The 17,548-nt window shown below is 42.1% G+C and overlaps 2 pseudogenes; both read left to right on the forward strand.

Moving 5' to 3' along the window:
• The first annotated feature begins 5,942 nt into the window (after nt 1-5,942).
• On the forward strand, nt 5,943-7,147 carry LOC130194153 (uncharacterized; annotated as a pseudogene).
• A 240-nt stretch (nt 7,148-7,387) lies between these two features.
• Nucleotides 7,388-17,545, forward strand: LOC130194154 (interferon-induced protein with tetratricopeptide repeats 2-like; annotated as a pseudogene).
• Nucleotides 17,546-17,548: the final 3 nt, after the last annotated feature.

Here is a 17,548-nt window from a genome sequence, read left to right on the forward strand (position 1 = left end):
GGCTCCTCCCACTTTTACGGATATTCGTCCCCCCCTTTGGGGTGTTGATGGGGTTCATCCCCCTCTCTTCCTGAGAGGTTCTGGGGGACTCTCTGTCCCACATCAAAGGGGAACTGGTGTCTCCTCCTGTCCCTGGGTACTTAGGGTTTCCCCTCTATGATCCTTTCAGACTTGGTGAGACTTCCCCTGCCAGTGACATCATATCACTCTAACCGGGGTCAGGATACGGAACATATTGGGAGACATATATCACATTATCATATCAATGACCATTGATCTACAGGCAGGTTAAACACATGAATCCAGGTCTTCATTTGAATATCACCAGAGGGGCCATTGTCCTGTCGTGTCTAGCCTGTTTAAAGCCTCCTCACCCCTCTCCCCGGGCCCGGTCTTGCTCTCGCTAATCCCAGAAAAATTGGCATTATTTGTCCACTTCTAACAAAGCAGCCTCTGAAGAACCTGGCTGGCGTGGTTCTGATGTTCCTCAGGCTCTTGGAAAGATCAAAATATAAGTCAGTGCACAAGAAACAAGCGATTGGAAAATCTCATAAGACATCATTAACTAGGGCCTGAAAAACAGCTGGGGTGATTGAAGTGAGGTCAAAGGCATGACTAGATATTCAAAGTGACCAGAGTGGGGTGTTAAGGCAGTCTTCCACTCATCTCCTTGGCGGATCACAGACAGGTGGTAAGCATTTTCTGAGGTCGAGTTTTGAGAAGATGGGTGGCACCTTGAGGAAGCTCAAAAAGCAGGTTTATCAGGGAAGTGGGTACTTGTTTTTAACTGTGATGTTATTTCCAACCCACGAGAAGTCAATACAGGGCCGGAGTGATTTGTCTTTCTTGCCCACGAGAAAAACCCAACGCAGGAGGAGGAAGGACGAATGATACCTGAAATGAGAGTCACTTATATCTCTCCATAGCCTGTCTCTCAGGCGGGACAGGTTATAGAGCCTGCTGGTGAGTAAAGAGACCCAGGAAGAGAAGATCGTCTGGGACAATCATAAGAGACGATGAGGAGGAGAGAGCCTTATCCTTGCTGAAGACCCCTCAGGTTGTATGGTAGACCTCAGGAGCCGGATACATCTATGACAGCTGGGCCTGAGGCAGACCATGGGAATCAGGAGCGGGAGGCACGCAGACTGCAAACAGTTAAGGTGACTGGCTTCAGATTCCATTCAATGATTCTACCTCCAGCCCAATCGATATGTGGATTGTGGAGTTGCAGAAGCCAAGGGTAACCAAGAACCAAAGGGGTAGCTGGGGCAGAAATAACCTTTAATTGATTAATTCTGTGATTACCAGAAACCATCAGGAGTTACGGGTTGTGTTTGCTATATTACCTTAGAAAATCCTTTGACCATTTAAAGGCACTTAACAGTCATAGGGTCCGTATGTCTCCAAGTGAGACCCAGTTGTTTAGCTAGTTCAGGTCTAAAACTGTCCTCTGCTCCAGAGTCAATGAGGGCTGAGAGGAGGCAAAGACTGAGAGTTAGAGACAAGTCTGGCAGGGATGAGAAAGCAGGCAAGGTTGGGGCTACAATAGTAGTAGGATGTGGACTCGTCAGGACCCCCAAATTCTGGCCGAGCTCTTGCGTTTAAATAGGACGGGACAACCAGCCAGGATATGCTAATTTGCCTGAGTACAGGCACTCTCCAGACTTTGTCGTCGAGAGCGTTCCTCGAGATGATCCGTACGTCTAACTGCATCGCTTCCTCCTTAACAGCGGTGGGCAGCGGGGTGTGAAGTAGCGTAACCGGTCTAGTTCAGAGGGCAAACTTGGGTGAGTAGTTTGACTGAGCAGCAAGTAACTGAAGACAGCTACGTTCGCTCCGCCGCGAGCGCTCTAGCAGGCAGCTGTCGAGGACGAGATACCAAGGTGATTAATGATTGAAGGTCGGCCCATTTCGTCTCGTGCAGCCAGCTCATCCTTCAGTTGATCCCTCAACCCCATGTAACCTGCCTAGCGCCGCTTAGGTCCCAGCGGTACTCTGCACTTGATGTCTGACTTCGATAGAGTGATAGAAGCCACTGCTCCCGAGTCCCTTATTTTTGTTGTGGACGATTTGCAGCTGAGCCAGAGTAGTCGGGGTGATCAAAACATTGGACAAATGTTCAGAAAATCTCAAGAAAGAGGTTATAGTCTGGCAGACCTGTGCTTCAGCCCAAGTTAATGCCTTGCACAGAAGCAAATCAACATGGTTAATTCTTATCATCAGAAGCTAAAAGGACAAAAGCGAAATACCTTGCTGCGTGAAAATAAATCCTCTGCATCTCCACCTCTCCATGGAAGGCTCAGAAGGGTCGACGGTAGGAAATCCTGGCGTAGGTGGAGGGCAGAATGCAACAGAGGCGTCAGGGTTGTGAGCTTGAGCAGCAAGGTTCGAGGATGTGTTGTGCCATGGACTGATTGCAATCAACTAAAACCAGATCATCTGCTGTTGTGAAAGACCTCCTGATGAGACAGGGGCGTGCTGGACAGCGGATCCGATCCAGTGTCAGAGGGTTCATATTGACCAGTTAGTACTGCTCTCGAGAGCTCCAGGAGTGAACCCACAATACTGAACACTATAGCGAGGAACAGAACTTATGAAGAAACAGGTTTATTCCTCCTTAGCACGTTTACACTGTGACAGAGACTGATAATCTAAGTCGGACCAGCAGCGAGTCTCCTCGAGGTGGAAGTGGAGGACCCGAGCCGGGGGATCCAGAGGCTGACTAGAGCTAGCAGGCGAAGACAGGTGTGCGTGGAAGCACGGAGGAGGCGGAGTCCGATGCGGTTGAGCTGGCGTGAGCTGGTAGGCTGGGGCAGGTGTCAGGCACGGAGGAACAGGCGGAAGAATGGTGGCTGGACGTGGCAGGCAGAGGGAGTAGCAGGGGGTACTGGACAGGATACTGAGGTACAGGTACTGCTAACTACGTTTGCGAGTCGATTTACCAAGCGTGGTGAAAACGACGAACTAGTAAATACTGGATGGAAAAGACGGTATATATGCAGGTGGGTGGTAGTAATCAGGAGGATGAGCAGCACAGCTGAGAGGGAGAGTTGGTGGGAATCAAAAATTAGGTCATGCATGGCCGGAAGACAGAGCTGGCGTGAGCTGGTGAGCTGGGGAGCAGGTGTGCGTGGAAGCACGGGAGGGCAGAGCGGAAGAATGGTGGCTGGGCGTGGCAGGCAGAGAGCGGAAGGCAGGGGTACTGGACCCAGGCATTTGCCACTTTCATTTCACTGCACACCCTGTGTATGTGACAAATAAAACATCTTAAATCTTGGGTAGACAATAACAAACACAAAACAAAGGGGAACAGAGGAAAAGTACAAATCCTCACAAAAGTTGTCAAACTTCATAACTCTCTGGTTAAAGTCAATCATGTCTATAGCCAGCCTGTTTCATTATTCTTGAGGAATGTGTCTGTTTTCAGAACTTCTTCGTTGTGTTTCGATGCCAGTTCAGATGCTCCATACAACTGCTCTGCAAACAGGGTTAAGCTTCAGCAGGCTGTGTGAGTTAGCTTCATACTCTTAGCTAGATAACTTTCACGGCAAGATTAAGTCTTTACACTTGTCTGAGCTCTGTAGATCCCTCACCCGTTGTAGTCCAGAGTTTCAGTCCCAGGACTTTGGAATAACAGACGGAAACAAAACAATTACTCATGGAGCATCAGCTAACCAGCTCCGGTTAGCATATCAACAGGAGAAGCTCGGGTGTCGTCCTCATGGTCCAGCGCTTTGCTGGGAGATTTTTAAATCCGGATGTTCGGGTCCCAACTCTTTCCAGCCTCTTCTTGTCAATATCTGACAAATCGATTGAAGGTGTTTGGTGTAGAGATACCACAGAGTTTTTCAGTCGCCGGCGTAACATAAAGCTTCTGCTAGCTATGTTGCTCCTCGTGAACTCTGAGCAGCAAGGGTTGCCAGGTCTGTGTGTGGCCAAAACCAGCCCAATATCAGAACTCAAATATACCTGCCAAACCATATACACTGCTTTTTTAAAAGTCCAACAGCATTGGTATCATTGCCAAATGTGTTGTAATGTCTACAAAGTAACAACATATGTTTGATATGCAACATTAAAACAGGTTTCCGAAACAGTTATTTCACCTAGGTCCTAAAATGGCCTTGTGTAATTGAATACAGTATATTAACATGAATACAAAATGTGTGTCGTGCTGATCTGAGTCAGTTTGTGGTAAGTTTGGGTATGAATAAATTATTTCATTAAAATATGGATTTTTATTTAGAATATTCATGTAATTTGCGTGCAAAATAAGTCTGCAGACAACGGACAAACAATTAGAAAGCCATGTAACACTTCAAAAGTAGCCGATTCACTTGGGAAAACTGCGGACCTGGCAACATAACTCTATGGGCTGAGGAACACTCTGGTCTCAGTCTGCCGAATAGTCCAATCACGTATTACATGGCGCTGCATTTTGTGACCCAAGATTCACGTTTCATCCGCCAATGAAACCGTCCTTGCAGCTTGACTGAAATGTTTCGATGCCGTACACACACATTGGGCGTTGTCCCGGAGAAGGGAGGGCTTCTCTCCGTGATAATAAGCCGATATATTATATTTTCACATTAACAACCCTTGTGTTGCCTTAGGGTCATTTGTTGAATCAATATTCCTCCCCATGTAGGATGGTGACCCCATTCAATGTTTTAATGTGATTGTTCTTTGGGTAGTCAATGAAACAAACATAAAGTGCCTCACACTGACTTGGAAAACAATATTAATTCTAATAATTTTCTGGAGGTTGTAATTGCTGGCGTCAAATTGAACCCAAAGGGTAAAATATGTTAGTAAATATAAAAAGTGATAACAGGAGGTGAAACATTGAATGGGGTCAAAATGACCCCAAAAAGGCGGGGGAGGAATTGTAATATTGATTGAGTCAAAATGACTAAGGCAACACAAAGGGTTAAGTGGTTGTTGACAGGCTGGCCAGTCTCCACACATTTAAGCAGCGTCAACACGGTATATTTACTCTTTAAATGATTTGGCATATAATGTTTTTTGACAGGATTTTTTTTATTTTCTTCTTCTTTTTTAATCTCAAAATTTTAAGAGGCGACAGCGCTATGGATGAGCATACACTGCTCCCATGATTCATACTTCCCTTTTCCTTCCAAACTTTCAGATCCTCGCTGTTTATTTGTCACATACACAATACATACTGCAGTGCCAGCAGTGAAAATAATTTTCTTTCAAAGAACCTAACGATTATTATTTAGTATTTTTCTGGGCATTCAATGCTCCTTACTCCATTCTATCTTCTTCCTTCCTAAGCATGAAATAAACAATGATTGTCAAACATACACCCCACCAAACTTATGAACCTAGTGATGTATTGTAATATTTGGTCTTTCATCAGTGCTTCTCGGTATAAAAACAACTAGTGTAAACTGGAGGCCCTGCAGTGTCACTTCTGGAATATGAGACCAACCCAGAAGAAACTTTTTAAATCTCAACGACAAGCTGGTGGACATCAGCACAGAGGAAACAGCTGAAGCTGGGTCCTCTACAACCTGCAAGGTTCATTCCAGTACAGCTGGGCTCCACCGAATGCCAGAGTTTCTTCAACAGGCTGCAGAGGCGCTAGCCAGATGAGGAAAGCAGATGGCGGACCTGGTTGAGTGGTGAACTCACGAGACCTGGCTGGCTGCACCATGGCCACAGGAGACCAGGCAGAGGCCGAACCTACCTGTCAGGTGAGCGCCTTGATGAAATACCCATCACCACGCCACTTGGGGCTCCATGCAGAGACCTACGCTGAAAAGCCTGGACCCTGATGAGTTCCTTACTTGACAGAGAGCTGGTGGTGCTTGAAAGCCACCAAGATACGGCGGAGATGGTGAGTGGAACACCAAGTTGTATCTTAGGGTTAGTGGGTACCTTTAAGTACAACAAGGTGGAGGCTGACATCTTGGAAAATGAGTACATGGGAACGGATCCAGATAACTTCTACAGCTGCTTACCTTGAGCAATGTGGAAAGAAAGGAGAAGGCGATTAAGGATGAAGCCGTGAGTTGGCGTAAAGATTTTGAAATCCGTCATGGCACAATGACGCAGCGATAAGGTTTACAGTAACTATGTATCTATTGATGAAGGCCTTGCTCATGAGAGGAGGCTCTGGAACTCCACATCCAGATGGCGCTATCTAGAAGATGTACTCTGTCTGAAATGGAAGAATCCGATATTTCGAGGGACCGTCACACAAAAGCAAAGCATGATAGACAGAGCAGTCAGTCTCCATGAGAGGTGATTTCTCTCTACCCTCATTCTTCACTTGTGAAAATGAACCTGCAAATATACTGCATAAAGTCAAATAATGGCATGGATAAAGCTGACCAGATGTACCAGGACCTGCTAATATTGGATCTGGAACCGGTAGAGAAACAGCTCCTCTACTACAAATCCAAAATTTTTTGCGATCGAAAAGATTACGACCAGTCAGTACGGTACCACATAAAGGGCCCAAAATCCCAAAATCCATCTATCGTGAGAACAGCATCAAAGTTCTGGAGAAGATCAAAAATAATAGCCGGAACCGAAAGGGTAGAGAAATAAAGGCGTTTCTGGAAAACCTGCAAGAGCCATAGTGTTTGTTTTTTACAACACTGATCCTAGTTCTGGAAACAAAAGGTATTGCTGAAGAAAAATCTGAAAATACTTATAAATGGATTAGTTTTATCCTTTAGTGGCAGGTGTTTTTACAGGTTTTTAGTGAATGGGGAAAATAAGGTTTTAAAAAACTATATTTAAAAAATTGTCATTTGTATCACAGGCTGATCATTCAATATACCACGGGTCTTTTAAATAATATCCACTGTGACATGTTTAAAGTCATTATCATATATATTACTTGGTTCATTGCAATAGATCTTGATCATATGTTGTGTTTGTTATATCCCTGTTATGTATTGTTTCATCTCTTCGCACTGAATGTCACATAAGAGCATTTATACTTCTACAGTACATGAAATCTGCTTTGCTGTATGTAAAATACTTTAGTAACATTAGTCAATTTGATGCACGCTGTAAACTGAATATTAAAGCCAGATGAGTGTATGGATTAAAAGTATGTCAAGCTGTATCTCAGTTGTACACAGTTGCCTACCAATACTATTAAATATAAAATGTGTACACAAGGAAATCTTCAAGTTGTGGGGTTTTTTGTTGGTTACTATACAAGGAATTCATGTATTCTTCACAATGTTGCAGTACAGGGCATGAATGGATTTAATCAGACGACAGCTCTTGAAAGCTACTGCCAAAAATCATGTTTGGTTTAATGAAACAGAACCCCGTCAGTGTGAGGTGGAAACCAAACAGTTCCCAGGGAACACCGGAAAGTGGCCAAAGAGCGGCACAATGCATGTGTCCAGGTAAGCGCTGTTCATATCAACACTGTGTTCACAACTTAATAAGTGTCTTTAAAATGATGCACGCTAAGTTAATATTTGGGTCAGTGACAAAAAAGGCTTCTAAAAAGGAAATTTAAAAAAAACTTACACAATTTAATGTAATGCACATTTATTTGTGTGGAACAAGTCTCATTTGTTAAATAACTTATGTAAAGTGGTTGAATCTATTTTTAACTATCTTTTTAATTCACATGCTAAAGAAATGTCAGGTGGTGCAACCACGTATTTGTAAATATAAATATATTCCAACTATTTATTACAACTGAAATCGTTGGCAAGTATCTCTTGAGTGTCTACAAGTAGGGCTATTCAACTATAGTAGCCGGTGGGTATCAATAAGAAAATCACGGGGGTGTGAGGGCGCAGAGTATTGATCAAATAATGGCTAAAAATGAAAAACAGTAATGTATATTTCCACAGGTAAACAGTCACACACGAAAATGCGTCCGTATTGTGTGGCAAGTGTTGCGAACAAGCATCACTATAAACATGTTTCAAAGTGTAAATATCCGCTCAAGGTAACCAGTTGTTTCAGATCCCTTCAACCAAACTGTTCCCATGAAAACATAAGAAATGTGACTTACAGTTTTTCTCCATTGCTTTGGCTCAATTCTTGAAACAGAAATTACATTCTCAAAGATCTTAGTGCATTTGGTAAAATAGCATATATGGTTCAGCACAACTACATAGATCACCTTCAAAAGGTCACATCTCACCCAAAACAGTTAACTCAAGCTTCAAACCCAAATCATTTTCTCATAAAAAATAGTCAGTGCCCCCAAAATGAAAACTTCCTTCTCGATTGCTGTGGCTCATCTCTCTCTTGAAAAAAAGGACATTCTCAAAGCTTTAAATACATTTGCCAAAATAACCTAGATGGTTTAGCAAAACACTATGGCACACCTGCAAAGGTCATATCTCTCCAAAACAGACGCTCATCAGTCAAAACTCATTCCTTTTTCTCATACAAATAGTCAGTGCCCCCAAAATGAAAAGTCCTTCGTCATTGTTTAAACACTGCAGGTCAAAATGTTTAGATGTTTTGTCGGTGTATGTAGTGACCATAGAAATATCCTCATGTGCACATTTCAATCTTGGCAGTCCTTTGACACTGAATGGTTACTGTAGAGATGTTTTTTTCCAGAATACTATGTATCAAACAGAACAAAGATTCATTCAGAGGAGCCAACAAGGTTTCACATCACATACTGTATTGCACTTATACTGCTGGAAATTATTACAGTAATTGCAAAACACCGGTGAAACAGAAAATGTGTACAGCAAAATAGTGTCAAACAAAAAGCATCAAAATGAAATGAAGTATAGCCTACACTACTGTAACAAACAGTAGCAAAGCTGAGTTCATCCTCCCCTCCTGCTCGCCCGCTCGCTCCGCCTGTCTGGACACAGATTTTCAACATCGCATCTGATGTTCTCCTTCATGGCGCAACGGGAAGAACCGCCGTCGCAGTATGCAACCATCTGCTGTGACATCGGCACAAGCAGCATCCATTGCCTGGAGAAGGGACCTCTGGTTTGGAGCCGATGCTCATACACCCTCCACCACCACGCACCCTTGCTCCTCTTCCTCTTCTTCTTCCTCCTCTTCCTCGAACAGGCAGTTGTCCTTGTTTGTTTTCCAGGTGCTTCCATGTTCATACTGTAAACTGTACTGAACTTTGTCAAGCCCTAGATATTTGATGGAAGCATTTATACTCCTGGATAGCACCTGTCAGCTAACTGAAATGACTGTGATTGGTGATCGGATGTGAGAAAATCCCCCTTGATGAGTAAAGTTCTAGTTGCACCTGAAAATGAAGCCGATGATCCAAGAGATCCATATTACAGGATATACCATGATGTTTTTCATGGTATTATGTGCCTGAACGATTTTGACAGTGGAGTGAACTATTGTGCAGGTGATGATGGACACAAGGAAATGATGCCAAGATGTTTGCAGAGAACAACCACTTGACTGAGAAGCAACAGCCAGTTTAGACCAAGCAAGATGTATTCAATTGGTAATTGGGCTTAACTGAGAGGCAGCCTGTATCTAACCGCTTGCACAGATGTGCTAAATCATTTGAAATATTGTGCAAGCTGTAGGCAATTGTACTTGTCATTCGGCAAGGAGTTTCTAAAACAATTCTAATTTGATTAAAGGAATGGGAAATTCAAATCTGTTGTGAACAAGTGCCCAGTGGTTTGGAGGTTTGCACAAGTTGTTTTGAGAATGTCATTTCTATTTCAAGAATTGAGCCAAAGCAATGGAGAAAAACTGTAATGGATCAATATATAAATTACTTGAGATGAAACTAATATCTGGTGGTGCAGCGCACAGACTGCGCGTCTCAGAGTGCAGATGCATTTTGCGTGAAAGAGATCGAAACCAGGTCGGGCGATCTTTTAATTTTAATTTTTTCGATAATGTATTTCTTCATCCGTGGCTGTGATGCACTGCTCACTTATAACCTTAATCACCGGGAACGCCTTAAAATGGATATGAACTAGTGGTTTGAAGATTCTCCAGCAATATGTTTGTGAATGTGATTAATCTCGTGAGCGGAGACAGAGCCCCGCTGCAGATACAGAGAACACAACGCACGCGAGGGAAAGTCCAGTGTAGGTTTGAAAAACTGTAACACCCTGCAACCAACACGGGTGCGAATATAAAGATGTAACCAGACAGGTTTGAAGCTGAGGCAACAGTGAAACCTCATGGCTCTTTGTAATAGATGTCTCAATGTATAAAAAAAGAGTATGCGGTCCGTCCACAGTTTTATTTTTTGCAGAATAGTCTTATGGGCTATAGTTAAATTCAACGGTCAGACTGCCCCTGGCCTCGGGCCGCTAGTTGAATAGGCCTGGTACAGTGACTAAAACATTTTTATTTTATTGATCTGTTTTGTATTTATAATAAATTATATATATATATATACATATTCATTTTTCACTCTTTGTTTCATTGCAGCCATTTGCTAAAATCAAAAAAGTTCATTTTATTTCTTACATTTTGTACCTAAGCACCCCATCTTATTTAGAAAAAATAAAATGTTGACATTTTTGCAAATTTATTAAAAAAGACAAACTTAAATATCACATGGTCATAAGTATTCGGAACCTTTGCTGTGACATGACATGTAAAGTCCTTTAATATGTTTGTGATATATCTTTTTTATGTTGTTGTTGGATTGCATTCTCGTCGAACCGGGTCCCTGTGCACACTCCTGCTCTTGCTTTGTAACAGGAACCGGGTCTGGGAACCGTCTGGAAGTTTCGTCTAACGGCGAGGTAATTGAGTTTGTTTCATTTCTCTTCAGATGTGGCTGTAGGTTTTCAATCTGGGGAAACGAGTGAAGTGTTGAGAGGGAGATCACAATATTACGCGTCAAAGGACGGAAAGGTGCAACCATAAATATGTGATATCTTTTGTTTTATTCTTCAATTACGCAATCATGACGTATCGTGGTTTAATGTCTAGGTCGAATGTCTAGAGTGTTATTAGAAGTCATGGACACGCAAATGCCCCGCCTCGCTAGTGTTGGTGAACATTTAAAATAGCGTGGTCTCACGGACATCTCATCATTTCTACCGCGAAAATAGAGCATCAGGAGCAGCAAGCAGCCGTGACCAACTCAGAGAACTGGACCGAGTTGAGGAAACAAGCTGCATGATGTGCGGAGTAGCTGTTCATGCGCTTTCATATCATTATCATCGTTATGATTAGTTTAATATTCAACGTCATTGTGTCTTTACCAGCCAACTGTATTACCATTATGGATCCTTCAAGACATTGATGATGTATTCAAACACTGATGTTCAGTCTGATGTTTCTTTACTTCTTCTTAACTTTTTTCTTAAATATGAAATCCAGATCTTGCAATTACGAGGTATTTTGTAACAGTGCCACAGAGATTATACAACATATTTTTAAAATAATGTATTTTACTTAACAATTATTACTGATCAGTTGTTTTCTTTAAGTTTCATCCGGACACTTCCAAGAATATAATTCTGGTGGAGAAATGTAAAATGTATTTTATTTTCCATATTCATAGCCTACTCACTTACTCAAGTGTTCTCCTCTGGGGCTCACACTTTCCTTTCCTATCTTCCTTCCTTCTTTCAGCCATCTTTTGTTTCTTCCTTCTGAACCCCTCCTTATTGTTTCTCCACACCTGCCTCACCAGCAGCATCCTACCTTTCTTTACTAATGTATTTAGTCATCACTTTGTTCATCTTTGTGTTTTCTTTCAGTCTTTGTTTTTCTCTTTTTTCCTTCCCACCGTGTTATTCTTCTCATATTTCTTTCCTTATCCATTCCTTCTTTCGTTACTCCTTATTTATTTTCTTCCTGTCCATAAACTGCACCCTCCTACATTTCTAACCACCCCCCCCTCTTCCCATCCTTCCTTACTGCCCATTTTCCTTTCAAACTTTCAGATCCTACGCTGTTTATTTGTCACATACACAACCATACACGGTGCCTGCAGTGAAATAATTTTCTTTCAAAGGAGCTTATTATTTATTATTTTTTTCCTGGACATTCAATGCCTTTAAATCCATTTTATCCTTCTTCTTCCTTCCTAAATATGAAATGAATAATGATTATCCAAAACATACACCCCCACCAAGCATATTATCTGAACTCTAGTGATGTATTGTACTATGTTGTCTTTCTACTGCTGTTCTCAGAATAAAAACAACTAGTGGCAAAACTGAGGCCCCTGCAGTGTCACTTCTCCTGGAATATGGAGACCAACAAGAAGAAAACTTTATTGCCCAACGACATGCTGTGACATCGCACAGAGTGAGGGAAACAGCTGGTTGGGTCACATCTACAACCTGCAGGGGTTCATTCAGTACTCAGCTGGGTTCCAACCGAAGACGCCTGAGTCTTCTCTTCCAACAAGGCTTTCCAGAGGCCTTCCGCCAGATGAGGAAAGCAGATGACGGTCCCTGGTTAGTGGGTGGTGAACCACGTGAACCTGGCTTGCTGCACCACCACCTGGGAGACCAGGGCAGAGAGCGAGGCCTACTCTGTTGTGTTGCAGGTAGACGCCTTTGATGAAGAAATACCCATCACCATCGCAGGATCGAGCTCCATGCAGACCTACGCTGAGAAAAAAAAAGCCTGGACCCGATGAAGTTCAGCAACGACAGAGAGCTGGCGGCAGATTAGCCCAGATACCGCGATGTGCCGGAGATGGTGGAGTGGAACAGTTATTACTCAGGGTTTTTTGAGTGACTTTAATTACAGTGGACACAGGCTGCCGCTTGACATCTTGGAGAAAATGAGAGTCAGAAACAGGATCCAGAAAACTTACCGCTGCTTGCTACCTGAGCAACGTGGAAAGGAAAGGAGAAGACGCGATGAAGCACGTGAGTTGGCCAAAAGATTTTGAAAAATCCCGCCAGCAGCGCAATGGTTATACTAAGGTCGCAGGAATGGCTTTGATGAGGCCATTCCTCTGGCAGAGGAGCTCAACCCACCCTGATGAGTTGACCTGAAGAGATGTGCTGCACTCACTGATTATGGAAGATCGTTGTTTCCAGGAACCACACAACGCAAAGCATGAGGACAAAAGCACCAATCTCCATGAGAGGCATTTCTCTCTCACCTCATTCTTCACTTGAGAATAGGCTAGACCTTGCAAACATACACGAAGTCAAATAATGGCATGGCTAAAGCTGGACAAGATGCTTAGGACCCATGGAAATGGATCTGGAACCGCAGAGAAACAGATCCTACAACAAATACGCAAAATATTTATACTGGATCAAATGATTCGACCAGTCAGCATGCACGTATGAAGGCGGCAGAGATACCGGAACGATCCATCGATCGTGCGAACAGCATCAAAGAACTGGAGAAGCTCAAACATAAACACCCAATGCATAAAGAAATAGAGAAGTTTTTGAAAAAACTGCAAGAGCCATAGTGTTTGTTTTTTTACAACACTGATCCTAGTTCTGGAAACAAAAGGTATTGCGAAAGAAAAATCAGAAAATACTTATAAATTGATTAGTTGTATCCTTTAGTGGCAGGTGTTTTTACAGGTTTTTACTTAATGGGGAAAAAAGGCTTTAAAAAACTATATTAAAAAAACTTGTTATTTGTATCACAGGCTGATCATTCAATATACCACGGGTCTTTTAAATAACATCCACTGTGACATGTTTAAAGTCATTGTCATAATTATATATTACTTGTCACAATAGACTTGGATCATGTTGTGTTTATATATTCAGTATGTTTCTCTTCATACTGAATGTCAATGAAGAGCATTTATACTTGCCAGAACATGGAAATCTGCTTTACGTGGTGGCCATTGTAGTATCATCAATTTGATGCACGCTGTAAACTGAAATATTGTTTAGATGAGGTATGGATTAAAAAGGATGTCAAGCCAGCCCCAGTTGTACACAGCGTTTACCAATACTATTAAATATAAAAAGTGTACATGAAGAAATTCAAGTTGTGTTTTTTTTGCTGGTTACGACACAAGAAATTCACGATTCTACAACTATGCAGTACAGGCACGAATGGATTTCGAATCAGACTAATTTTGAAAGTTACTACAAAGATCATGTCTGGTTTAATTAAACAGAACCCCGCTAGTGCGTGAGGTGGAAACCAAACAGTAAAGGGAACACCGGAAAGTGGGCTTTGATGCACAATGTATGTAAGTCCAGGTAGCTTGTTCATATCAACACTGTGTCTACAACTTAATAAGTGTCTTTAAATGATCACGCTTAAGTTATTATTTAAATAGTGACAAAAAGCTTCTAAAGGGACATTTAAAAACGAGTAACATTTGAGACAATGCAAATTTATTTGTGTGGGAACAAGTCTCATTGCAAATAACTTATGTAAAGGATGAATCTATTTTAACAGTATCTTTTACTCACATGCTAAAAATGAAGCAGCTGGTGCAACCACATAATTATTATAACTGAAATCTTTACAAGTATCTCTTGAGTGTCTATGACTAAAACATTAATAAATTATATATATATAAATATACATTTCACCTTTTGTTTCATTGGCAGCCATATTTGCTAAAATCAAAGTTCATTACATTTATTATTAATGTACACTCAAAGTAATCTAATCTTAACAGAAAAACAGAAACAAGCGATATTTTTAAAATTTATTAAAAGAAAACTGGAAGATTACATGGTTTAAGTATTCAGAACCTTTGCTGTGACATGACAAAGTCCTTTAATATTGCAAGCGTATGTGGAAAGTGCAGGAATCAGTCCAAGTTGCTTGGCTTCACTGAGGACCTTTCTTGCCACCCACCTAACTGTACCAAGTCCCTCCTCTCTTCCTCTCCTTCTACCTCTACCTCTAGGCGCCTGGAATGCTGACTAGTGGCTGGTACCCATGTAATGGTTGACCATAGAATTTACTCTATAACGGTTGTGATATTTTTATATGTTGTTTTATCACGAACCGGTCTGGGAAGTCTAAATTCTCAATACTGAAAACAGAAGGATCCCAGCGACGCTTGGTACTCAGTGGCACTTACAGCAGGTGCTGTGAGCATCAGTGGCACTTAAGCAGCACATGCCAGCAGATGCCACGACTAGTCAAAAGTGCTTACCACGGTCAAAAGTGCTACAGCGTAGTCAAATAGCGCCAGACGGAGGGTCGCCAGGCGCCAGCCTGCTACATGTCACAGAGTGACGGTAGTCTAAGCACGTACTCAGTGACAAGCCCACTGAAGCGTTCGGACAGCGGAAGAAATCACTTTCAAGGATCGCAATGGAGGAGCTATGTTTAGCTTAGAATCTAGAGTTTCAGAGAGTTTGAATACAGTGTCAAACAAGGCCCGCTGGCTAAATCCGGCCCGGCCATCATTTTATAGGCCCCTGACGCTCGGAAGACATGTATCACCTTTTCAAAGAAATGAAAGAAAGAAAAATCATTTTATTTTTTAATGTTTCAAACAATGAACGGCGTTGTAATATTAGAGATACTTCCGGCGTACAATATGTCTACACTAAACAATGTAATAACCAAAAGCAAGAAAGACAATATTGAGGAGTGTATAAAGTGTTTCCGCCCTTTAAGAGGGGCGCCATGATGCTGATGTCACGGTGAAAATAGTTTGACACCGGTTTGAATGCCACTCGAGTCGTTGCAGACCGCCGTCAAGCAGACATGCCTCAGACGCGCTTCACGACCACCACAAGGTAGTAATTTTTGACTAGTAGTGGCACTTTTGACCAGCTGCGGCACCTTTAACCAGTAGCACTTTACCAGCGACCAGTGCGCTGGCAAGGTCACTGAGTGCCAGTGCTTAAACTTTAGATTAACAGTGCATCTCCCAAGGAGAATTTCATGGAGGCATAACAGTGATGACATGGTAAAATTTAATTATATATATATTTTTATTAAAGAGTATGTACATTATATATGGACGGTATATAAGTGTTATATAATAATAAGTGAAACGAGTAGTAGAAAAACAATATTCGGTTATAGTACAGTATTGTATGTTAAATATCGTATTGCATATTGTAAGTAGGCCTAAGTCTAAAAAATATATATTTATAAAAGCCTGCACTTCAAGAAATACCCAGTGGCTCACCAGACAAGGCCTTCTGCTGGCCTAAACATCACCAGAATATATTTTTTCTAAATATATTTTCCCACAAATATGTATTCAATTATTTCAGAGTGAGTTATTCTCTTAATTTCATAGCGTTCCTCTTTTCTCTGCAACAGTTGAGATTTACTGGTCTTTATGTTAGATCTTTATCCAATCATATTCAGCCATGTTTTCACTAAATCTGCCTTACCTTCAGAATCAACATTCGCTTCTTCAAGTGAATAATGACAATGTTGTGTCAACCAATCAGCTTTATTCTCCTCTAGGCCTTCAGAACCCGAACCACAAGCCAGCTACACATGCTGCAGTCTTTTGATTATTACCAATATTGAAGCTCCTATCCATATATGCAAAACCTCAGAACTAGGAAACTGAATTTGATAAAGGAATTAATTCATACTACAAAGCTGTTTTTCAACCCACAATAAAAGAAGATGTCGATTTGTCACATACTTGAAATCTGCTTTCATAATGCCTGTTTAGTGAACAAACTAGTGCAAGTGACTTTTCCTTCTTTTTCTTCCAGCGCATTCTCCAGCAGACAAGAAAATGACATGCTGTTGTGTAGATCGATCAACATCAGGGCTGTTTAGTTTAATAAATGAACAAGCTGCTATAGAAAATGCGGCCAATTTTTTTATGTCATCGATCTACCAATACTACGCCAGAGCGATTGAGCAGCTGGTCTAGACCTGGCATCATAATGATAGTAATAAGAGGTGGATTAATTCGGGTGGGACTGTGTAGGACCTCACTGAAGGCCCAGGCCCCAGGCCCACGGCCCGCCACTGGAAATACCCATCACCATCGCAGGACGAGCTCCATGCAGAGACCTACGCTGAGAAAGCCTGGACCCTGATGAAGTTCAGCACAGACAGAGAGCTGGTGGCAGATTACTTCCAGAGAGCCATCAAGATGCAGCCGGAGATGGTGGAGTGGAACACCAGTTACGTCTTAGGGTTAGTGATACAACAAGGTGGAGGCTGACATCTTGGAGAAAATGAGAGTCGCCCAGGAACAGGATCCAGAGAACTTCTACCTCGCTGCTTGCTACCTTGAGCAACGTGGAAAAAAGGAGAAGACGTTAAGGATGAAGCACGTGAGTTGGCCGTAAAGGTTTTGAGAAATCCCGTCAGCAGCTGCAATGGCATGAAAGCGATACTAAGGGTTTACAGTAACTACATATCTATTGATGAGGCCATTGCTCTGGCAGAGGAGGCTCTGGAACTCCATCCAGATGAGCGCTATCTGAAGAGATGTGCTGCACTCTGTCTGAAATGGAAGATCCTTTCTTTCAGCCACAGTCACACAAAGCAAAGCATGATAGACAGAGCAGTCACTCTCCTTGAGGAGGTGATTTCTCTCTACCCTGAATCTTCACTTGTGAAGAAAATAGACCTTGAAAATATACACGCAAAGTCAAATAATGGCATGGATAAAGCTGACCAGATGTACCAGGACCTGCTAATAATGGATCTGGAACCGGGGAAA

Source organism: Pseudoliparis swirei, chromosome 5 (assembly GCF_029220125.1).
Source record: "Pseudoliparis swirei isolate HS2019 ecotype Mariana Trench chromosome 5, NWPU_hadal_v1, whole genome shotgun sequence".
Lineage (NCBI taxonomy): Eukaryota > Metazoa > Chordata > Actinopteri > Perciformes > Liparidae > Pseudoliparis > Pseudoliparis swirei.